The 24123-nt window shown below is 39.7% G+C and overlaps 1 protein-coding gene and 1 pseudogene across 1 annotated transcript in view; one reads left to right on the top strand and one right to left on the bottom strand.

The window, feature by feature from the left end:
• Positions 1-24123, bottom strand: part of LOC116463426 (schwannomin-interacting protein 1) — a 597626-nt gene that overhangs the window by 148425 nt on the left and 425078 nt on the right. The window lies entirely within an intron of this gene.
• LOC116463415 (splicing factor C9orf78-like) lies at positions 12637-23565 on the top strand (annotated as a pseudogene).

The following is a 24123-nucleotide window of genomic DNA, read 5'->3' on the forward strand; positions in this document are numbered from 1 at the left end:
AGCTGGGACTACAGGTGCCCGCCACCACGCCCAGCTAATTTTTTTGTGTTTTTTTTTTTTTTTTCTTTTTAGTAGAGGTGGGGCTTCACCACGTTAGCTAGGATGGTCTCAATCTCCTGACCTCGTGATCCACCCGCCTCGGCCTCCCAAAGTGCTGGGATAACAGGCGTGAGCCAATGCGCATGGCCCCATTGAACACTTTCTGACATTCAACAGGCTTCTGTCCAATGGCTACCTTGAACACCAAGCTATTAGAACGCCAGCTTCCAGAGAGGTAGGCATCATTTTTAACCTTTCAACTTTGGACAGGAAAATGTGCTAAATCAGTACTGCTTTGGCAGGCAAGATAGGCAGGGGAAAAGTATTCCTCTGAAATGTAATTTATAGATAAGTTCTAGTGCTCCTCACTCCTACAGAATTTTTTCTAGTCAGCAAAATTTTTACCTGTGAAGGCAGACAGAGAGAGAGAGAAAGAAAGAGATTGATTCTGTCTGTACTGGTTCTAATGGGTTATATTTAAAATTTTTGCCTAAGGTCTTATTGACCTCATTTTGGCAACATTTTAAAGTTCTTTAATCAGTTTCTTTCAGACACTGGGTCTTTATGTTTTATGGAGAGTTAAAATTTATCTTTTTATTTTTAAATATACATACAAAGCAAAATATAAAAACATGTAGGTGTAGTTTAAAGAATAATGTTTAAATGAATGCTTGCATTCCTCACCTCTCCACTTTAAGTCAGAATATTTTGTTTGGTACCTTTGAGGCCTTCTGGGTGTCTCACCTTGATGACATTTCCTTTTCTACCTCTTCCCTCTTAGTACTATCCTAAAATTTGCCTTAATTCCTTGCTTTTCCTTATAGTTTTACTATATGGTACAGTATATATACTGTTTAAAAATTTGGGGGGTGCTTCTTCTTTTGAGACTGTGAGTTAGGGGTTCATCTATGTTCATTTAACTAGTTATTTTTTAAATTAAACTTTTAATTTTGACATTACTGTGCATTCATATGCAGGTTTAAGAAATAATATATAGAAAAATCCCTTGTGCCCTTTACCCAGTTTCCTACCAATGATAACATCTTGCAAAACCACAGTAGAGTATCCAACCAGGGTACTGACATTGACACAGTCAAGATGTAAGACATTCTCTTCACGCAAGGACCCATTATGTTGCCATTCATGGTCACACCAGTTCTCTTCTGCCCCCATTCTCTCTCTGAGTACTAATCTGTTCTCCAGCTCTTTACAACTTGATTCAAACTAATGAGTTTAAGTAGATGAGCAGGAAATAAAAGGAAATTCAATTTTAAAATGTGTAAACTCAAGTAACCATTAATCTGTTCTCTAACTCTGTAATTTTGCCATTTCAAGCATATTATATAAATGGAATCATACAGTATGTAACATTTTGGGATTATTTTCTTCACTAATTGTCATTCTCTGGAGAGTCATCCAGGTTGTTGTTAAGTATCAATAGCTCATTCCTCTTTGTTGCTGACTAGTATTCCATGGTATGGATGTACCACAGTTTGTTGTACTGTTCACCCACTCAAGAACATGGGTGTTGTTTCCGGATTTTGGCAGGCTCTTTATTTTTTAAAACATAGAGATATTCTTAATGTGTATGGATATAGTTAATGTCTCAATGTTCTGTTTCTAATCCAGATTCAGAAAAACCAACTAAAGTGACACACACTAGAGCAACTACCCTTTAGGAGAAGATTAAGAATCCATTCAGCCTAGGAGAGATGAAGGCTCAGAAGGGATTGATTGAAGCCTAAAGGCAGGAGAATATTAGCTTGTTCTTCATCTCTTCCAGTTATAGCAGTTAGAAAGAAGATAGTCAGCTTTAGGAGGAATACATTTGAATTCACTAGTCCTCTAAAGAGTGTATCCAAGGCTGGGTGTGATGGCTCACACCTGTAATCCCAGAACTTTGGGAGGCCAAGGTGGGTGGATCACCTGAGGTCAGGAGTTCGAGACCAGGCTGGCCAACATGGCAAAACCCCATCTTTACCAAAAATACAAAGAAAAAAAAAATAAAAAAATTAGCTAGGAGTGGTGGCAGGCACCTGTAATCCCAGCTACTTGGGAGGCTGAGGCAGAAGAATTGCTTGAACCAGGGAGGTGGAGGTTTCAGTGAGCTGAGATCGGACCATTGCACTCTAGCCTGGGTGACGGAGCAAGACTCTGTCTCAAAAAAATAAAAGAAAAAGAAAAAAAAAGAGTGTATCCAAAATGAATCAGAATAAGGTTTATTATTGCCATTAACCCCATACTTATACTGTGGTCTCATGGTTGTCCCTTCCCTCACTACCAGGACAGCATGAAGAAGAGTCCAAAGGACTTGCTTCTGTATACAGTGGGCAGAAAAAATAAAAATAAGTGAGTTCCTAACACTTGCTATTTGAGTTGCAAACAGAGCTCAGAAGAATGGATGGACGAGCCTTATATGGCACATCATGATGATGAAGTTAGAGCCATTTGTTATTCTTTGCGTCATGGACAATATTTTGAATAAATCCCCAGGGGATACCATTGGAGATTCCACACTTGTGGGGGCAGTGTCTTCTTGTCCCAGTCCTGTGATAACTCCCAGTGGCAGCATTTGCTCAGCCCTAGCACAGGAAGAAGCACAATCAACTGCGCTTCTTTTTTTTTTTGAGACGGAGTCTCACTCTGCTGCCAGGCTGGAGTGCAGTGGCACAATCTCGGCTCACTGCAACCTCTGTCTCCCGGGTTCAAGCTCTTCTCCTGCCTCAGCCTCCTGAGTAGCTGGGACTACAGGTGCTCGCCACCACACCTGGCTAATTTTTTGTATTTTTAGACGGGGTTTCACCATGTTGGCCAAGCTGGTCTTGAACTCCTGATCTCAAGTGATCCGCCCACCTCAGCCTCTCCAAGAGCTGGGATTAAGGTGTGAGCCACCATGCCCGGCCTCCTTTTTCTTTTTGACTCTTTTTCTGAGGCTGGAATCCCTCATGCACGGTGCTCCCTGATTAGTCTAAGACTGATCAAACATTTGGCCACTACCCAAAAGTTCTGATACTGCACCCTATCTCAGTCCCCTCAAATCCATACTCCTGGAACCAGACCTTGTTTGGGGTTGCCACCTCTGCTGCCCTCCGGGTTTCCACCCTTGTTCTCAGCACCACACCAGCAAGAATTTGCCATTTTTGGTAACTTGGCTAGACAGGCCAGAAGTTTGATCCTATATGGCCTTTTCTATGTTCTTTAGCAATTCTAATGAGGCCTTGATGGTTACATATTTTAAGTAAATTAAAGGATCAAAGCTTATGAAGAAAAGGTGAAGGCAGCTTTAAACTTTTTGATTTGTTGTTTTCTTTTTTTCTGGGAAGAGCTTAAATAGGCATGCAGTTTGAGAGTAAGGAATCTAGAAATGTCTACTCAGCAATTTTATACTAGCTCTTTATAAATATAAGACATTCCATAAAAGCTAGGTAAAACTCTAGTATTTCTAAAATCCCGTGAAACTGGTGCATCTCAGTGGAAGCACAGGGTATTAGAAACTGTCATGTCTGAAAATTACTGCTACAATATCTGAAATCCCTCTTTCCTCTCTCTCCTTTTTTTAATTTTAAGAAGTCCAGAATCTTATGGGCAGAATATATGGTTTTAAGCAAAGCTTGCTCTAGAGTTTTGAATTAGCTTGGGCTCATTCTTCTCTATTTTTATATTCACATTATCCATTCATCCAACAATAAACATTTATTGAACATCTAATGAGTGTCTGGTACTCTCCAGACACTGGAGATTCAAAGAAAAAGCCATGATACCAATACCTCTCTTCAGGGAGCTTAAGAGCTAGTGGAGGCAGAGGGATATTCCAAGAAAAAAGGAAATACAGTGTTGGGAAAGGGGAGTTGGGTGAGGTGGATGACTTGGTTTGGTCTGCAAGAGGCTTTAGGGGAGTGTTGAAAAGCTTGAGTCAACTTATAAATCCACTCAGAGCACGTCATGGTCTGAAAAAACTTGATCCAGCTCCTTATTTCTGAAGCCCAAGAAGGTGACCTGGTTCAAATGTGCATACCTAATTAACAGCTAAGATAGGATATCTTAATGCAAAGCATTTGGTCTTTATTTATTTATTTTTTTGAATATACAATTCTGGTTTCCTTCCTTTTCTGGCTACACAATGAAGTAGCCTGTCTCTCTTAGGGGCATACCTGTGGCCCAGAGATGAAGGCAGAGATTCCTCTTTATAGTAAAATAAGACCACTTGCTTTTTTAATTCTTGGAATCTTGACTTATGTAGCTTGTGTGATGGATTTAAATTAAAGAAGATTTCATTGGATTTTTGGGGGGCAGGGGGCTGACCCTATCTCCTTTATGTCTCTCTTCTCCAGTTTCATCCAGAAACTGGCAGACAGCCTGTGGGTTGGCAAGCACCTGCTTTCCTCAGCTTAGTTGGAAACTGTGGTGTGTTGTTCCACCTGCCCAGCATCCATTCTTCAGTGTTCCTGAGGTGACTCCCCGACTCTCCTCTCAGGACACAACAACCTTTTGGGGAAGACCTCATCCTGATTTCAGAGGCACCTACCACTCAGTGGAACCATTCACCAGTGTGGGGATGGCCTGCAGCCAGCTCCTCCCCACTCTTTTCTTGCCACCCACTTCAGCTCAGCCTGGGGACAGGATGCTCCTCCCCTCAAATGAGAATTGAGTTGTTCTCCAAGTGAACTGACAAGTTTCCACATTGCTGCTTTGTGAATCTCTGCATTTGCAAAGACACACTGAGGTCAGTCTGGGGGCCACTTGCTGTGGAGGTGCAGAAAGAAGAGTTGGCTATGAGGAGAGACAAGACGACAACAGAAAGAATTTTCTGAAGTCTTGGAAGCTGAGTTGCCTTTGTCAGGGAGGAGCCAATGCACCTGGAAACTATTTGTGAGGTTTTAATGCCTAAGTAAAATTTGTACTGAAATGCCTGAATCTCTGCAAGAGATTTTGATGTTCAATGTTACTCTTTCAACAGAATAAATGTAGACTTGGTCGCAGTTGTTCATGTAATTAGGCACCAGTTTAGTAAAATGATATATGTAGGCTAATTCATATTGACCCTCAGAGAAAAAAAATCACATATTGTTATTCAAGAAGCACAAGTAATTTTGCCTCTTTTTACAAGCCCAAATCAAATAGATTACCTTTCTGAGCAATGAACAACTTGAAATGCAGATAGATATGCAAGATTAAAGAGCAAGAGGATAAGGACTTGCATTTGAAAGAGCAAGGTCTTCTGTAATTTGGTGCCACAAAATTCTCTTAAATGAATGTAGAGGAAACCAGAGGATTCTGAAACTGAAAAAAAATCTCTCAAGGAAAAAGAAAAAGATAGCACACAGGTTTCATGGGAAACAGCATTTTATATGTTATTTAGCAGACTCCTTCTTGAAGGAAAAACACTTCTCAAAACCTTCACCGATACTCCTCTTGTCTAGGCCACCATCATCTCTGTTGTGGACACTGAAAAAGCTTCCTATTGAATGTTCCTCTTTCACCTTTGTCCCTTACAATTTGCTCTCCACTCAATAGCCAAAGTGATCTTTGAGAGATTGTCTTTTAAAGCTTGCAACTCTCCAATAGCTTCTCACTGTACTTAGGATAAAATTCAAACTTCTTAGCCTGGCTTTAAAGGCTCTTTACGATTTCTCAATACAGACATTTTTTTTGAGGACAATATGAGCAAGACAAATCTTGTGTGAGTCTATCAAGAGCAGTGCAAGATGTTTATCATCCCTGGTCCCTGTCCACTAGAAGCCAATAGTGTCCTGCCCTCAACTCTAGCATTGTATATGCAAAGTGCCACCTGCACATCTTCAAACATCCTCTAGGCAGAAATAGAAAGGTTGCAGCACCCCCAGCTGAAACCCCTACTAGCCTATTCAATCTGGCTCCTGTGGACTTTTAACCTCAGGATCTTTGCATTGGCTATTTTCTCTGCCTAGAATGCTCCATTCCCAGACCAACCCATGTTTGGCTTCTTTTCCATATTCGATCTTACCTCCTCAGTCAGGCCTTCCCTGACCACCTATAAAAGAGCAAAACACATGCACACTTGTGCACACAAATACACACAGTTTCTCTCTCTCACTGAACACGCTTTATCACTATATACAATTTCCTTGTTTACTGATTTATTGTCTCTCTCTCTCCTCTCTAGAATGTAAGTTCCATGAGAACAAGATATTTTGTTTGTTGTTATATCCCCAGTGCCTGGGGATACATTTTTGTAAATATTTGTTGATCAAATAAAATAGATGCCATTAAGTTATATGTCATTTAATCACATTTATAATAAATGTTAGGATGCAGCAGAAAAACATTATTTAATTCATTGTTCATATAAAGCACTAAGACGCTAAAAATAACAAGTCCCACAGTGAATGTGAACATGGAGAGAGGAACTAAACTAGAAATGTCATTACCTTCTTACTAAGTCACATTGGATTATTTCAATATAAGACAATCCATTAGATAGGTCACATTGAAAGACATAATATGAAAAGACTATAATTAACATAACTCTTTTGTCTCAGCCACTTTAGAGCAACATGCTTATGTTGGTTATTACTATCTATATACCAGTTGCATTTCTTTATTTTTCTTTGTAATTTAAAGAAAAAATATATTGAAGATCTGAAAATTCCTAAAAGATTGACTTTTCCAGAAAAATAGCTACAAAATGCATTGTGTCAATCACGTTAAAACGTGCATTAGACACAAATACAAAAACCATAAATATTTTATTTCCCTTTATAGTTTATTACACCTTCTCAAATATAGGCTCAAAAACTTAACTTTACCTTTCAGAGAAAGGAAGAGACAAGGAAATAAATTTATTGTTTCCTCTGGAACAAACTTAAATACACGTCTTTCAACTGATTCTAGGTCCTAATAAAATTGATCAATGAACAAGGCAAAGCATCATGTGGGGACGGCAAACAAAACACATACCCATTGCCGCTCTCCACTCCCGCACCCGTGCAGTGTAGCTTAGCAGTTCTAGAGCTCTCTCCCACTGAGCACCCATCCCACCTGGGACTCCTCAATGCAGTGCTCCAGGCAGCTGCTGCCAATGAACTGGAGTTGACAGACAAGTTAAAAATCTATTTGCCAGCCCTGGAATCATGGAAAGAGTAAACACTTTTCACATAAATCTGAGTTTGATATCTTCTCTTTATCACTTGTGAGATCTTGGTTACTTAACCTCTTTCTGTTTAATGATACCAAATTTGTAGTTGAAATAATATATGTCTTTAGCACAGTGCCTGTTACAATTAGAATTCAATAATAGCAGCACATAACTGTGGTGAGATGGCTATACTTCACCTCCAAAAATGGAAGAGGTATTATATAGAAAGGCAAGAGTAAGTGCAAGTTACTGGGAACACTAGAGAGAGATTTATTGTTGGACTAGAGGACCAGTTCCCAAAGTGTAGCCTCAGATCACCTGTAAACTTGTTAGAAATTGCAAATGTTCAGGCCCCAGCCGAGACTTACAGATCAGAGACTCTGGGGATAGAGCCTGGCAATCTGTGTTTTAACAAACCTTCCAGGTAATTCTGTTGTATGCTTTCTAGTTTGGGAGCCACTGCATCAGAGGGGCAAGCGGGAGTGGAGAATAGAAGTGATAAAGTCAGAGGAGAAGGATGTCTACTAAACAAGGAAGTGCTGCCCCTCGCACGCCCCACTTCAGTGGAAATTCCCCATAGACAAGATATCAATTTGCCATAAACACAAAGGACAGACCCAGAGCACACTAAAAAAATATGGGCTTCGGCCTGGCATGGTGGCTCACGCCTGTAATCCCAGCACTTTGGGAGGCCGAGGCGGGCGGATCATGAGGTCAGGAGATCGAGACCATCCTGGCTAACACGGTGAACCCCGTCTCTACTAAAAATACAAAAAATTAGCTGGGCGTGGTGGCGGGCGCCTGTAGTCCCAGCTACTCGGGAGACTGAGGCAGGAGAATGGCGTGAACCCGGGAGGCGGAGCTTACAGTGAGCCGAGATTGCGCCACTGCACTTCAGCCTGGGCAACAGAGCGAGACTCTGTCTCAAAAAAAAAAAAAACAAAGAATATAGGCTTGTATTACAAGGATAGATGTGGGGAGAACGTCCCCAGTGCAGCCCCGGTGCAGGCATGCAATAGACTGAACTTCAGTCTCTCTCCCTTGGAAGGGTAGGTAGCCATGGTTCCTGATTGTTTCAAGTGCAGCTTTGAATGAAGGCAAGAAGCTGGCATAGACTTCTTCAAGCTTCCCCAGCTTGGTGGTTTCATGAATGAATTCCATCTGAAAAGCTTAAGGAGAATAGTTGGGGAGTTGGGGAAGAAGGGAGTCAAAGATGTATCAAGAGATTCAACTTCACTAGGATCTCTCATTTCCATCTGTTTAATGCTTTCCCCCATTCTAACTCCTTCTGCCAGTGTACCAGACACAGAAATACTTGCCTTGGGGTAAAAAGTTAAAAAATATTTTTAAGGAACACAGCCAAACCAAAACTCTTTGTGAACCAGCAGCTTTTAAGCCACATCTGTATCTGTAGGCTGTTTCCACAGTTAACCCCTGTAGCAGGTCTATGGTTGTCTCAGCATTGACTTCTTTTTGATTCCACCTAATTAGAAACATGACTTACATTTTTATTAAACATTGAATTTACACATCCTTAGAAACATATCCATACTTGCAGATTTTTCTAAAGTGTGTAGACAAGATCTGGGGCCATTACCTTATTATTAAGGTACAAGACTTTGTTAGAGACTATTAGGCCTTCAGATCCAACATAATTACTGAGCACCTGTCCTGGCACATTTCATGCTTTCCCTGAACCACGCGCATAAGTATTATTATCATTCTCATTATTGCAGGCCATAGATCGAGGCTCAGACACATGTAGGAACTAGCCCAGAGTTTCAAAGCTACTTTAAGTGGACAAGTGTGGACTCTCAACACGTCTCCTGACAGAGGGCTGTGTTAATCCATGACTAGAAGATAGGCTATGTGTGTGACCTGCTCTTCGTTTAGTTAAAAATGGCATACTCGATTCCCAGCTTATCTATATGCTGGGATGTGTATTTCCAATGGAATATTTCTGCTGCTGAAATTTGTCACCACTTTTCTAAACTGGTGACAGAATTTTTTTGGGTCATACACAGACTCATTGCAAGTAAGGCAAACCTACTCTTAAAGTGACCTAAGCAATGAAAATGCTGAGAGTAAGGATAATCATGTTCTTAAAGACAGCTGTGTGAATGGGTTAGGCGTTTTATAGAAAAGTAGCAATTGGGGCCAGGTGTGGTGACTCACGTCTGTATTTCCAGCACTTTGGGAGGCTGAGGCGGGCAGATCACCTGAGGTCAGGAGTTCAAGACCAGCCTGGCCAACATGCTAAAATCCCCATCTCTACAAAAATACAAAAATTAGCCAGGCATGATGACGGGTGCCTGTAATCCCAGCTATTTGGGAGTCTGAGGCAGGAGAATCACTTGAACCCGGGAGGCAGAGGTTGCAGTGAGCTGAGATCATGCCACTGCACTCCAGCCTGGGCCGCAGAGCAAGACTCCATCTCAAAAAAAAGAAAAAAAAAAGTAGCAATTGGTTATTTTTGAAATACTTGTAAGAGGTGCCTTATAAGAACCAAAAAAGTTCCTTTAAAAATGCTTTTTAAGCTTATTATTGGAATAGACCACCTTTATAGAGATTCTAAGATAACTTACTATTGTTCTTTAAGAATATGGAGTAATTTTATATTAAAAGAAAACAATCAACAATTCTTCACTTCTCTGAACACAAAATAAGTGGAAGTGGGTTTGCTTTAAGAAGAGCTTTCAAACAGTGAGACTGGTTGATGATTAGGAATGGGTTTCCCAGTGAGTTGGGCATCCTTCTCTGAAGGGAATGGACACAGGGGATGAACTAACTGTAGTTCTAAAGCTGAGCTACAGAGCTGGTTTCCGTTTTCAAAACTTATTTCCTCTGCCAAGGAACAGTGTAATTTCCCAGGTAATAGAAAAGAAAAAAAAAAAAAGAAAAGAAATGAGAAATACCATTTATGGAGCCTATGCCGAGTTCTGGGTCTTCCGATCCTAATTAACATTCATTCTCTTTACAAATAAGAAAGCTAAAGTTTAGACTGGCTGAGTAATTTGCCTATGGTTATGGAAATAAATGAAGAAACTAGAAATTTAACTCAGATCTGCTTAATTCTAGGTCGGAAACTGAGGCACAGATAAATTAAGTGGCCTGTGTGAAGTTGTAAGATCCATATGTGACTGAGGGCAGGGAGAGTCATTGAGTGACATGTTTGGGAAGACACATTTTTTTTTTTTCATTGGAAATACCTTGACTTATCTTATAAAAGATAACAGTATGGGCTGGGCACTGTGGCTCACGCCTGTAATCCCAGCACTTTGGGAGGCCGAGGCAGGCGGATCATGAGGTCAGGAGTTCGAGACCAGCCTGACCAACATGGTAAAACTCTGTCTCTACTAAAAATACAAAAATTAGTTGGGCATGGTGGCACGTGTCTGTAATCCCAGCTACTCAGCAGGCTGAGGCAGGAGAATCGCTTGAATCCGGGAGGCGGAGGTTGAAGTGAGCCGAGATCGCGCCATTGCACTCCAGCCTGGGCTGTGACAGAGCAAGACTCCCTCTCACAAAAAAAAAAAAAAAAGTAAACAATAATAATAATAACAATATGGTACTTTTAGAGATTTTTCAGCTTTAAGGATAGAATTTTGTTTTTCCTTGTGGCATCTATATTTGAAAGCAATGTATTTGACACTGCTTTCTGGATTTGCTTGGTACAAAATGAAGCAAAACTATACCCATGCACCCTGCTCTCTTCCACACTGTGAATGGAGAAGTTAACTTTTTGCTTGGGACACCAATGTTTCTGAATGAGAAAGGTCCAAAGTAAAGCCCTTTGTGATTTTAGAGTCAAGAACAGATCTTTCTTTTCAGTAACCAATAATCACCACTTTGCCCATCCATCAGAAGTCGGAGGATAAGAGAGGAACGCTTATACTAACAAATCCCTCTTGATAAAACAAAATCTTTTTTTTTTTTTTTTTTTGAGACGGAGTCTCGCTCTGTCACCCAGGCTGGAGTGCAGTGGCACAGTCTTGGCTCACTGCAAGCTCCGCCTCCCGGGTTCACGCCATTCTCCTGCGTCAGCCTCTCTGAGTAGCTGGGACTACAGGCGCCCGCCACCACGCCCGGCTAATTTTTTTTGTATTTTTAGTAGAGACGGGGTTTCACCGTGGTCTCGATCTCCTGACCTCGTGATCCGCCCGCCTCGGCCTCCCAAAGTGCTGGGATTACAAGCGTGAGCCACCGCGCCCGGCCAAACAACCAAATCTTTTTTCATGAACATTCTGTCTTTAGAAAGCACTGACAAGTGGATAGAGCACTTGTTAGTTAATAATAATAAGAATTCTTCAGTGACTACTCAGATGAATGAATATTTTTAAAAGGCATGGAATATGTAAGGAATTTTAATCCAGCCTTCTTGTTCACTCCCCCACATAACAACTGTAGAGAAACCACTGCCTCTGAATGATGAATGGACCTAGACTCAACTAGGAGGAAGGAGGACCCCAAGCCCTGTAATTTAGCGTCTCTTTTTTTAAATTCCTGGGTAGACTCCTTTTTTGGCTGTAGGCTCAGTTAAACGGCTTTGGATATTATGTAAAATGACCATCAAGTGTTTCTCCTTCTATACCACACCCATCTCTTTTCAAGCTCTCAATAAAATCCCAACCCCAGCTGTATATACATCTCAATCTTAGAGAGAAACACACTTCTGCTAGGAAATCTTTAGCTATTAAAAAGTTTTATTAGTTAATTTCAAATTAATATTGTACCAGGCTCCAGACCATGGAGGAAAAAAATTCAAGAAGCTGAATTAGTAAATGACGGAGCAGTAATTAGCTTAAATGAGATTTTTTCCAGCCCTTTGCTGGAAGAAGGATGACACAGAAAATCTGAGCTTAGAAAATCTCTCTTCTCTGCATGTGGTACTATGAGGATGCCAGAGATGCATTTCCACAATCACAGTCTTGTTTATTTATTTAGTCTCCTACTGCAGTACTTCACACATGCACCCCCACCTCCTGCTCTGTGGCATCCAAACCCTGATGGCTAACAAGCCAGGCTGCATAAAGGGTTAAGGCTGCAGCCTTCCAGGCCTATAGACATTCCAGACATTCATGTACTTTCTCCTCTGCAGTCAGTCCTGTAGCTCCAGCTCCTGGAAAGCCTTCAGCACTTGCAGAAGCAGTATTTCCTACCAGCTATGTTTGGTTTTAACTTGCGGTTCACCAGGTTATATAGCTCAAGAGTCTAAACTTATCCCTCTACGGTCTTATCTAGAATTTGTCCCTCTTTCCCCTGCTGAATTTGTTTCCCCTGCCCTGCCCTGGAAATGCCTCGGGGCCTTCTGTAACCTTGCTGCCTTCTCCCCACAGGAAGTTAGATGCATCCTCACTGGCTGCATTACTGCACATTTCCCTTGTAACCTTGTCTTTTCCTTCAATTCAAACTTCTCCAAACAGCACCATCTCTGCTGACCCTGAAATTCTCTAGCCCTTTCGTACCAGTATTTCTAACCCGCCATGAGAACGATTATAGAGGGCAAACTGGGGAGAGAAGGTTTGGGAACTCACCTGCACAGCAGCAAGGATCAGACACAGGATGGGGCTGCCCGCAAACTTCCCAGGGACTGTCTGCAGGCAAGTCTCTTGGCCTTAAAGGGACAGGGTGCTTTTCACCATATAAGGAAGACAATTTCACTTGACTGCTTTGGAACCTGTTTGGGCAAAGCAGCTCCTTCTCTTGACATTGCCTGCCAAGCTTCAGCCTTTTGAGGAAATTTGGAGCCTGACAATTCACAATGATCTGCACATAGTAGGCAATTTAATAATTCCTAAGTAAGGGGCCAGGTGTGGTGGCTCACGCCTGTAATCCCAGCACTTTGGGAGACCGAGGCAGGTGGATCACCTGAGCTCAGGAGTTCAAGACCAGCCTAGCCAACATGGTGAAACCCAGTACCCAGTCTCTACTAAAAATACAAAAATTAGCCAGGTGTGTTGGCAGCCTCCCAGCTACTCGGGAGGCTGAGGCAGGAGAATGCTTGAACCTAGAGGCAGAGGTTTCAATGAGCCAAGTTGTGCCATTGTACTCCAGCCTGGGCAGCAGAAAAAAAAATTCCTGGATAAGGCACAAGAAAGATATTTGGTGGGCTATCTTTAAAGGCCAGAAAAACCTTTATGTGGGGCTTATTCTCTTACAAAAAGGGTTTCTGGCAACTGTGAAGTCTTCCTCAATTATATGAAAGGGCTTCTGCTTCTATTTCAGGTTTGGCTTCCTTGAGACAAATGATCTTGCTTGCCTCAAAGAGGAGGGCAGTTTGCCCCCTTCCTCCTGACTCCAAGACAAAAGAGAGAAGACTGAAGAGTGGTAAAGTTTGTGGTGTGAGATTTGGATTGTTGTAAGACACATTAGCACTGCATCCTGAAAACAGTGAAGTGGAGATGATTTTGCTCTTTCAGCAGATAGAGAGCCCTTCCGAAACAGATAAACACCACTCAGAGTCCTCAATGGAGGCCCTCTACCAGCCTCGTCTACTCCTGAGCGCACCTCTTGGACTCCCTTGGCTAAAGCCCACAGCTGAAGTTTGAGGGTTCCTTTTACCTTCCAGCTGGCAGGGGCGAGGATGTGCTTTAGCAAGAGCAAACATTTTCTACTGATAATATTCAAATGCAAAGCTGTCCTGTTGATTTGTGGGTGGATTAAAAGTAATTATAAAATGTTAGATTCTAAGAAGACAGTAGAGCCTAATTTGGTCATCACTTGTGTGGTAACATACTTCTTTCTTTGCTGCTAACTGGATATTGTCTTTGAAAATGCTTTGACGTCTGCCAGGTGGCTCCAGCCAGCACCTACTCTTTTTTGCTTAGCTTACTATGCCTAATATCCAGTGTCTGAATCACAGATTTGGGATCTTTTAAAAATGGAATTTGGCGCTTGATTATAGAGTCTCATACTATCTTCACATCTTACTTTCTTGCATAAATTTTGAGTTTTAAGGACAAAGGCCACTCCATATTCCTCCATACTCTGATTAACACCCAGCATGGAACAAGCATGTAGTAGACTGGGAAATCTTTGTTGGATGTAATCAACTGAATGGAACCCTGGGTTTTTGTATGATGTCTAGATAGTTTTATGAATAAAATAGGTGTTTACTAAATAATTGTTTAGTAAATGGCTAACGCATCCCAGCCTCACTGGGAAAGAGAGGGAAAGGGGAGCTCCTCTCCGTTTTGCTGTGGTCAAATAAATACATGATTTATTTGCTTTATTCTCTCTTTTATATCAACGAGTAATTTTCATATCATTAAATTTTCTTTAAGGGAAGAGGTCAAAGGAATATCTTTAAAAGGTAATTATTGTGATTACTCTTTGATCCAGCAATCTAATTTCTAGGAATTTAATCTAATGAAATAATTAAACAGAGGCAAAACATTATATTAATAGAGCTACTCGTTGCATTACTATCTATAACAGCCATAACAAGAAATGCCTTAAAGGCTCTAAGATTATTTCCTACAGCAATAATAATAGCTCATGCTGATTGATTGCCCATCATGTACCAGGCACTGTTCTAAAAGCTTTATGCAGATTAACCCACTTAATCTGTAATCTCACTTAATCTGTCTCAATTCTCACGACAAACCTATGAGGTAAAGATGGTCATCATCCCCATTTTATAGGCCAGAAGATTAAGGCACAGAGTTTAAAAAATTCCCATTTGGATTGAGGTATTTTGGCACCAGCACTTACAGTCTTAGCATCATTCTTTGCTCTCATTAGGACTTCCTGAACATTATAATAGGCACTAGGGACAGACAGATTTGTGAAACAGAAAGAACTCCACTTCATATAGCCATTAAAGATAACAATTATGAAAACTATGTACAAATAAGTAAACATGCTAATTTATATGGACATACATATTTATAGATATATTATGATGCCATTTATTTTATATAGATAGATATAGTGTAGATATAAATTGTGATATTTTTATTCAACAACATATCTTGGATATTATTCCATATCCAGGCCTGCAGATCTCCTTTACTTTCTAAATGGCAAAATACAAGGCTGTCTTCTGGGAATATACCATAATTTAACCAATGTCCTATTGATGTACATTCAGACTATTTCTAGTCTATTGCAGCTAAAGTAATTGTGTAATGAATATCTTTATTTGCCATATGTGATTTCAACAATAACCAATCTTATTTTTATCGGTATTACATTCAATTAATAATTTAATTTAGGGAAAGTTGACTTCTTTATGATATTTAGTCTTTTTATCTAAACATAGGGATGCCATTTCATTTTATCAAGATTCAGTTACATATAGTATGCATGTTTATTGTTGTTTTTATTCTAATGTATTTTATTATTCTAGAAGCTATTTTAAATGGGAACTTTTTCATTATGTTTTCTAACTTGTTTTTGTACAGAAAAGTTATTGATTATTGCATTTAATAACCAGCTTTTGTACTGGATTATCTTATTGTTTCCAATAATTTTCTATGTGACTCTCTTTTAGCTATGCGATCATATCATCTGCAAATAATCATCACTTTGGCTCATCCTTTTCATTGTTTTATACATTTATTTCCTCTTATTTAATTGGGTAGTACTTAAACAATATTAGTTAAATATGTTAAACAATGTCACCATTTCCTCACATTATTGGGAAGGCTTTTTGTATTTCATCATTAAACAACATGCTGCCTTGTTAAAAATAGGTAATTTTTTTTACCACTACCACAATATTATAAAGAAAGTTTTATCTGGAACACTTCTATTTTCTTTCTTTTCTTTTTGTCTTTTCTTTTCTTTTTTTTTAGACAGAGTCTCGCCTGTCTCCTAGGCTGGAGTGCAGTGGTGTGATCTCAGCTCACTGCAACCTCTGCCTCCTGGGTTCAAGTGATTCTCCTGCCCCAGATGATTTTATACTTTTAGTAGAGATGGGGTTTCACTATGTTGGGCAGGCTGGTCTTGAATTCCTGACCTCAGGTGATCTGCCTGCCTTGGCCTTCCAAAATGGTGGTATTACAGGCATGAGCCATCGTGCCTGGCCAGAACACATCTATTTTTAATGAGTAAACTTGATAGCTTCAAAACCCCCTGGCCTGACTGCCAGGAATAATTCTGCTTCTAACTGTCCCCCACTATTTCTCCAGGGATCCAGGGCCTCTCAGAGTTCACCTGAGCTTTCCCAAGTCTGGTTTGTTCTCTCTACCCTGCTGCTACTACTGCAAGTGACTTTCACAAGATGCTTCTGAGCATACCATTGCTCTGCTGTGACCACTACAGGTAACCCATCCCAGCCTCACTGGGAAAGAGAGGGAAAGGGGAACTCCTCTTCCTTTTCTTTCTCCAACCAATGTGAGACAGAGTCTTCCCTTTATCTCATAAGACAGCTGATGCCAGGAACCAATTTAATAAGACATTACTTAGGCATGGAACCAACTTAGTAAGACATTACTGGAAGTTGGCAGTGAGTTGGGGAGAAGTAGTATTGCACACTCTAGACTGGTCTTAGGGTCGCCTGTGAAGCTGGTTACCTGCCTCATTCTCCATCCTCCTTCAGATGTCAAGAGAATTTCTGCCTTTTGGAGCTTAGACAATATTGGCCACCTACCCAGAGAGAGGAGAAGGATAATCCAGATATAAATGTAAGGCCCACTTCCTTAGTTTTTATCCCCTGCCTAGGTGTGATCAACTCCCAGAATGATAGTGAAAAGATCCATTTCGTTCTAAGAGGTACTCATGTACCCACCCACTGGCATATAGTCTGTCCTTAAGGCACTAGTAAGACAATCACAGCATAATCTGACATCATGCAGCTTACATATTTTAAATGTGCCCTGGGGAGATAACAATGGGTCCAGATTTATTAAAGTTACTCTTAAATTACAGATTGCCTTTTTTTTTTTAAAGACACGATCTTTAAATTTGATGATGCCATGTCTGTGACCAAAAACCAAACAAACAAACAAACAAAAACAACAACAAAAAGTTTTTTGGAGCCTGAAAGAGCAGAAACAGGAATCATCTGGACACCCATTTAGAGGAAGGACTGACCAGTGCATGAGGCAGCCTAGATATACTGAACAGGGGCTTATTAATTTGTTGACTGTCATGAAGGCTTTGCTAGCAGCCCTTTGTTTCACATAAAAATACAGGCATGGAACCAAACATATACTCCCTATGTATTGGCTACCCTTTGCTTTGTTCCCCAGACCCACACTAGCTCAGGAAATCAAAGTCCAACCTAATCACTTCCCCTAGGAAACTTGATTCATCCTATAAGATAACATCCCTCAATCCTCCAAGGCCTTTATTACTATGCTTAAGCACTTTAAAAAAATTGAAAAAATATGTTAATGAATATTATTGATATTTGGGGCTTCATTTTCCAACCCTTGTGAGTTTATCCACCTTCTTAGGGTGGGAATTTATTCAGTCATTTGACAAGATTTGTTGACAGTCTACAACACGCTGGGCTCTTTCAGAACCCCAGGGATACAGCAGTGGAAAAAAATAGGCAAAATCATAATACTCATAGAGCTTATGTTCTTGTGGGGAGGCAGACCAGTAAATAAATAAAAAAGAAAATGTCAGGTAGTAATTAATTCTGTGATGAAGATAAAATAGGATACATGAAAGAGGTGACTGGGTGTAGATTAGGAAAAAACTCAGAATTCTTGAATTTTAAGCGGCTCACATCTTTCTTTTCAGAAAAGATTCTGCAGTATCTACCAACCAGTTCACCTTGCAAATGATTGGTGCTCAACAAGCATTATAGGATGGTTTAAAAAATATATTTTGGAGTCTTACCAAAGTTTCTTTTTCATGGCTTTAACTACATTAGTTCATAGAGGATTTGTTTTTTGATCTCTAAATCAGATGGTGTCCTCAATGGACTTTTAATGTAAGCTTCCTCTCCTATGTTTCCAGCATATCACCAATTGCCACTTATATAGGTTACATAAGTGCAAATGCAAAAAATAAAGTAATCTCAAATTCCAGTCAAGAAACACCTGCTAAATACTTGGCATTATCCTTAGACAATCTTCTCTTCGAGCAATTTTGGAAACTCTCTAGTTGTACTTCTGTAAAGGTTTGCACCTGGGAAATGGCACAGAGGCTTTTATGAGAAATGCTATTATAAGCCTCTCAGTAGAACTGAGAGACAGGAGAGGCTGCAGGGAGCCCTATTTTATAGTACAGTAAGGTTAGCCATTTACTGTTCCCATAAGCTATTTCACTTGCAATAAAGGTCAATGGGCCTTTTTAGGGAGGAGAGCTAGACCCCTGTCTAAAACTGCCATCTTCAGCAGTCAAAAAGACAGCCTGCTTTAGATTCTTCTGGAAAGTGGTAGGATTTTTATTTCACTGGGAGAGTGGTTCAATATGATCAGCTGATGAGCAAGGCAGTAAGAATTCACAGACTTCAGAGCAGAAGACTTAAACCCTAAGGTAGCTTGACCACAAAGCTAAGCAGGGCGTGTCAGCCTGCGGCTCTGCTTGTTACCTTCATGTATGAACTCTGCCAAAAAATGCAACATTTCTGTACCTGGAATTCTTTATCCCTAGACTTCCTGAGAAATTGGTGTCCTAAAAGACAGTGGTTTGCAACCCACGGAGCTACAAATCCAGTACAGCAGAAGCCTTCCTACTAACAGTTGATTTTTTTTGTTAGCTTTTAAATAATGAAATCAAACTTAGTATTTCCTTAAAGACACTGGGCTTCAACATTTTTGTTCAATATCTCCTAAGGGAATTTTGAAAAACTATATACCTTCATTCAGTTTTATGTTATAATCTAAAAGTTTTCATCAAAACTTAAATGGTTGCAAAGGGTATAATATATGGTCTGTTGTAAATATTGGCTTTCAAAGTAATACTATTACTCAGCTTGTTATAATATATCTAATGGAATATAAGTAGTATAGCATCATGACACCCACCATCATCCACTTGGTAAGAGGTAAGAATTTTACATCATTTCTTTTTCCCTTTGAATCCTTATTTCCATTCTTTTACAAAATTTTATTCTAATAAAAGATCTTTCTGTGCTTAGGAGTATTTAAATTTTACCTTAGTATAATTATACCTTAGTTTTCTATAATAAATATACAGTGAAATTACAATTTGTTTCTTTCCTGTGACCATTGGCCCTGTTAAAAGACAATGCATCTGGATGGAGCTGTCATTGCGATTACTGCCGGTGGTACCTGTGGCAGAGACAGTACTCTGTGCTCACCACACCTTTTTCTTCTTGAAAGTCCAGGAAGTTTTTATTTCATAGTTTTCCACTGGGACAGTGGGCAGAAATGAAGTCTTGTTTCCAATCCTAGGCAGTTAAAAGTGTATTGAGGCCAGGTGCGGTGGCTCATGCCTGTAATCGCAACACTTTGGGAGGCAGAGGCGGGCGGATCCCTTGAGGCCAGGAGTTCGAGACCTGACCAAGATGCTGAAACCCCGTCTCTACTAAAAATACAAAAATTAGCTGGGTGCAGTGGCGTGCGCCTGTAGTCCCAGCTACTTGGAGGCTGAGGCGGGAGAATCTCTTGAACCCAGGAGGCAGAGATTGCAGTGAGCTGAGATTGCGCCACTGCACTCCAACCTAGGTGACAGAGGGAGAGTCTGTCTTAAAAAAAAAAAAAGAAAAGAAAAGAAAGGAAAAGAAAAGAAAGGAAAAGAAAAGAAAAAGTGGATTGAGTTTCTCTTTCTCTCTCATTTTCCCAAGTGGAACTAGAAACTCTGGTGGCAGAGATATAAGATGGAAACAGAGGTATCTCGGTCACCCTTGGAAGAGAGTCCCCAAGAAGGGCTCCTCATCTGCATCAAACTGTGAGATGAATGAGCAATCAAGTTTGTTGTGTTAAATCATTGATGTTTTAGGTTTACTTATTACAGTTAGGTGGCTTATACTGTCCTGATGATTATGGGGCATAACTGATGAAAACAACATGAATATATTACAACTTTAGACAGGTAATTATTAAGATAAAAAAATCAAACTCTTAAAATGCATCTCAATAAAAACATTGAGAAATCTTGTTTGTGTAGATGAGAATGAAGGCAGCTATAGCAATGTCACTCAATTCCCATTGAGTTATATGCACAAGGTGATTTATAAGAAAAAATTTTTAATAATCTGTCAACTGACAACTGAATTGTGTCTTCTTTAAATTTTATTGAAGGCAAAGATTTAGCAACCACTTGACTTGCAAAGGAATTTTTTTACCCAGGGATTTGAGTCACTCATTTTCTTGACATCCTCCCCGATATTTCAAATTATCACTTTTTTGGAGCTCCAGAGTGCTTTATATCCCATTGCAAATCACCATAGCAAGATTTTGTAAAATGGGAGAAAACTACTGGAAAAGGGAGGTGGGTAAAGATTTCTCAGGCAGTCAATTTTATGAACAAGTTATATGAAATTTGAAAATCCATAAATTAATTCCCTAAATACTGTCTATATCAATATACCCTTTGAAAGTCTCTATGAATGCCCTGGGGAAAAAGACACTGGTCTAGGGAAGAGGGAGAGGAGTCAGGAACTGCAGCGTCTCCTGACCTAATCCTCCTTTGGCTGCAGACCTTCACCCAAACCCTTGGCCCGTCTTTCCCTGCCCTTCCTCCTAACTCACATTAGCTTCCAGTAAAAAAGGTCCTGACCAGGATTAAAATCTGTAACATATAAGGAGTTATTTTAAATCAATGAGAAAAGTATGATTACTCCAACAAAAAAATGAGCAAATGATGTGAAAAGGCAATCAACAAGAGAAGAAATACAAATGGTCAATCCCTATAGAAAATATTAAAACTCACTCAGAAATCATAGATATGCAACTTAAGACAATGAAATACCATTTTGGAAATCAAATTGGAAAAAATACATGAACTTCTGTGGTGGTTAGGAGGAAAATAAACTGGTTCAACTCTTCCAGGTAGCAATTTGGCAATATGCATCAAACGTATTAAAACGTATAAAATTGAGCTAGCAATCCCAATTCTAAGAATTATTCTAACAAATTATGAATATGGAAAATGAAGATTTAGCCTCAAGCTTTAGCACAGTGTTTCGGTCAAGGTTCTTTTGGTTGTAAGTATTAGGTTGCAAAGTATCTTTCATTTGCAATGCCTCTTCTCTACTGCTTTTGCTGGGTCTCTTAGTTAAAAATTCTTGATTGATTTGGACTGATTGCTTGCTGAGTGCCAATAGATTAGCCTCATCCTAGCAGCTGTTTGGGAGAAGAGGCAGAGGCGTCTTATGATGTATAGGGTTGCTTCTTCCAGGTACTATATGGGGTTAGGGCTGGGTTCTTCATAATAAGCAGGAAACAAAATAAACATAGCATATCTAAAATGATGAAGAACCGAACTAATTTAAAATTCTGACCTAGTATGTGAAGCAAACTCTGACATCATGAAATGAGACAGTCATTAAAAATGTTCTTATGGAAGAACACTGACATCACGCAGTGAGATAGTTACTAAAAATGTTCTTATAGAAGACTACTTAATATCATGGGACTAGACTTGTGATACTTTTCTATTTCTAGAGAAAACACAGAAACATTGCAAAAAATATATAGTATAATTCATTTAAAAATTCTTATATTTGTAAAGAAACAATATATAGCAAAACTGTAGTAATAGAAATCTGTGGATGGTGGGATTACCAGCTATTATTAATTTCTTATCTTTATGAAACCATTATTTTCTAACTTAATTACAGTTAACTTATATAAGTATTTTGATAAGAAAAACAACATTAAGATTCAGCAAGAGTTCTCCAATCTCTAAGAGGACTGAAAAGAAACAAAGTGGATCTCAAATTTTGGATGAGCTATTAATAATTAGTTTCTGCTCAGGGATTCAGACAACAGGCTGCAAAACACCTACCCATCTGCTGGAAGCACTGAGCACACATGGGCTCTGCTCAGCAGCAACAGCAGGGTCCAATTGCTATAGCCAGGGGAGGAAGAGATGCCACGGAGAGGAGTCCCCACATCTAGTCTTCCTGCTCCCCACTTTTCTCCAGGAATTCTAAATCCCTTCAGCTGTATTTTACGATTTCTATATGAAGACATGTAGCTTAGGGCAAAGAAAATTGCACTCAGAAACAGAGGGTTCAAATCTGTTCTGATACTTTACTAGTTAATCGTCATGAAGCCACTAAACCTCTTTGAGCCACAGTAAAATGGAGAAAATGATAGGCAACCTGTTTATTCATATGGTTGTTTCAACAATTTAACGAGACAATATGTGAAAGTACTTGAAAAAATGATATGCATACAAGCACACATACATGCTTCTCTCTCACACACACACCCTCTCTATACACACACATACACATACACACACATGCACACACACAAAATATTGCGTCTCAAATGTATACATTAAACAATTGGGGAAATAAAAATTAAAAACCTAAATCCTTGATTAGACCTTGGCTAAATGTAAATGAAATTACAGATCCTGTGGATTTGATGAGATGCCTCGAGAAGAAAATGTCTTGTTGATCCGAATACTTTGAGAAGTGCCGATTATTATTCTCTCTATAAGATAGAAAGAGAAGACTTTCTGTTGGTGCCAGGCCAACTCAGAGTCAGAAGAGGATGAGCAGGACTCAGAGGAGGTTTGATTAAAAATGGAAGAGACAAGAGGGTACAGAACTTGAGGAAGAGTCCCAACAGGCTGAGTGCTGTGGCCCTGCTGGTGGAAGAGAAGGTACAAGAAGAGACCACTCTAGTGGATGATCCCTTTCATACGAAAACAGGTGGTCTGGTATCCACCATACAGGTATCCACCATAGTTTCCTAAAGAAACTAAACGAAAGGGACAAAGATAAAATCAGTGAAGAGGAAGACCCTGGGGACATTGTTTTCTGCAGAAACCAAGTGAAGGGATGAGAATGCAGACGTAAAAAAGTACGTTGAGACAGAGCTGAAGAAGAGGAAAGAGATTATGGAACATAAGGAACAGAAAGTCAAGCTGAAGAACACAGAGGACTGCCTTTATGAACTTCAAGAAAACATTTGTGTTTCCTCCGCAAAGAAGACAGAGGAGATTCTTTCTAGCCAGATGCTGAGTCATACCCAAGGTGGACCTCAGCATCAATGCTAAAATAAAAAATAATATCATTTCCATGGAGGATGCCAAAGCCCAGCTGGCGAAGAAAAGCAGAACAAGAAGAAAGACAGTGAGACGTCCTTCGTGCCTACCAACGTGGCTGTGAATATGTGCTGCACAACTGATTTTTATCATTAGGCGCTCAACAGCCTCATACACAGAAACAAAGAAGAGCCTTGAAAACAGGTGACAGGGAGAAGCCAGAGCCTGAGAGGTCCTTTCCAAATGGCAAGCATCCTGTTAATGAGAAGGCCCCTGATGACTATCACTATGAGAAGTTCAAGAAGATGAACAGGCAGTACTGAGATGTGTAGAATGGAATGTAAATACCAGTTCTTTCTCTCTTCATCCCTTTCATGGAAAAATGCTTCCTGGATAGAAGCATGCTCTTTTGCCATTAGACAGTTCCAAAAACAGACTCTCTTACTCCTGCTGCTTACCTGCTGGATTTTTGAAGCACTAAATTTGTAACTTTTTGAAATAAAGCAGTGCATAGATTTCCTATTTAAAAGCAAACTCTATTCTTGTGGGCACTAAATCCTGTTTGTAAATGTATTTATTGGCTTTCTCTTAACATTTGTTCTTGGTCAGGAGGAAGCAACTATGTGTCCATGGTATGCTATTAATAATACCCTTTAGACTGTGCTTTTATCATTATATGTGCAATCATGTCTTCTACTTTTACATATTTGAAATGGGTTCAGAAATTGATCCTTCATTGTTTAGAGTGGGTCTAGCTGATAGCAGAAAAATACTAGAATATCAGTATTCAAAGGAATACTGGTATTTTCTAACTTTTACGAGTTTTTTATTAAGAAAGAAAAAGCAAAACTGTATATATTTTTATCACTTTTAGAATTTAA

The sequence above is a fragment of the Hylobates moloch genome, unplaced genomic scaffold (assembly GCF_009828535.3).
Source record: "Hylobates moloch isolate HMO894 unplaced genomic scaffold, HMol_V3 SCAFFOLD_36, whole genome shotgun sequence".
Taxonomy (NCBI): Eukaryota; Metazoa; Chordata; class Mammalia; order Primates; family Hylobatidae; genus Hylobates; species Hylobates moloch.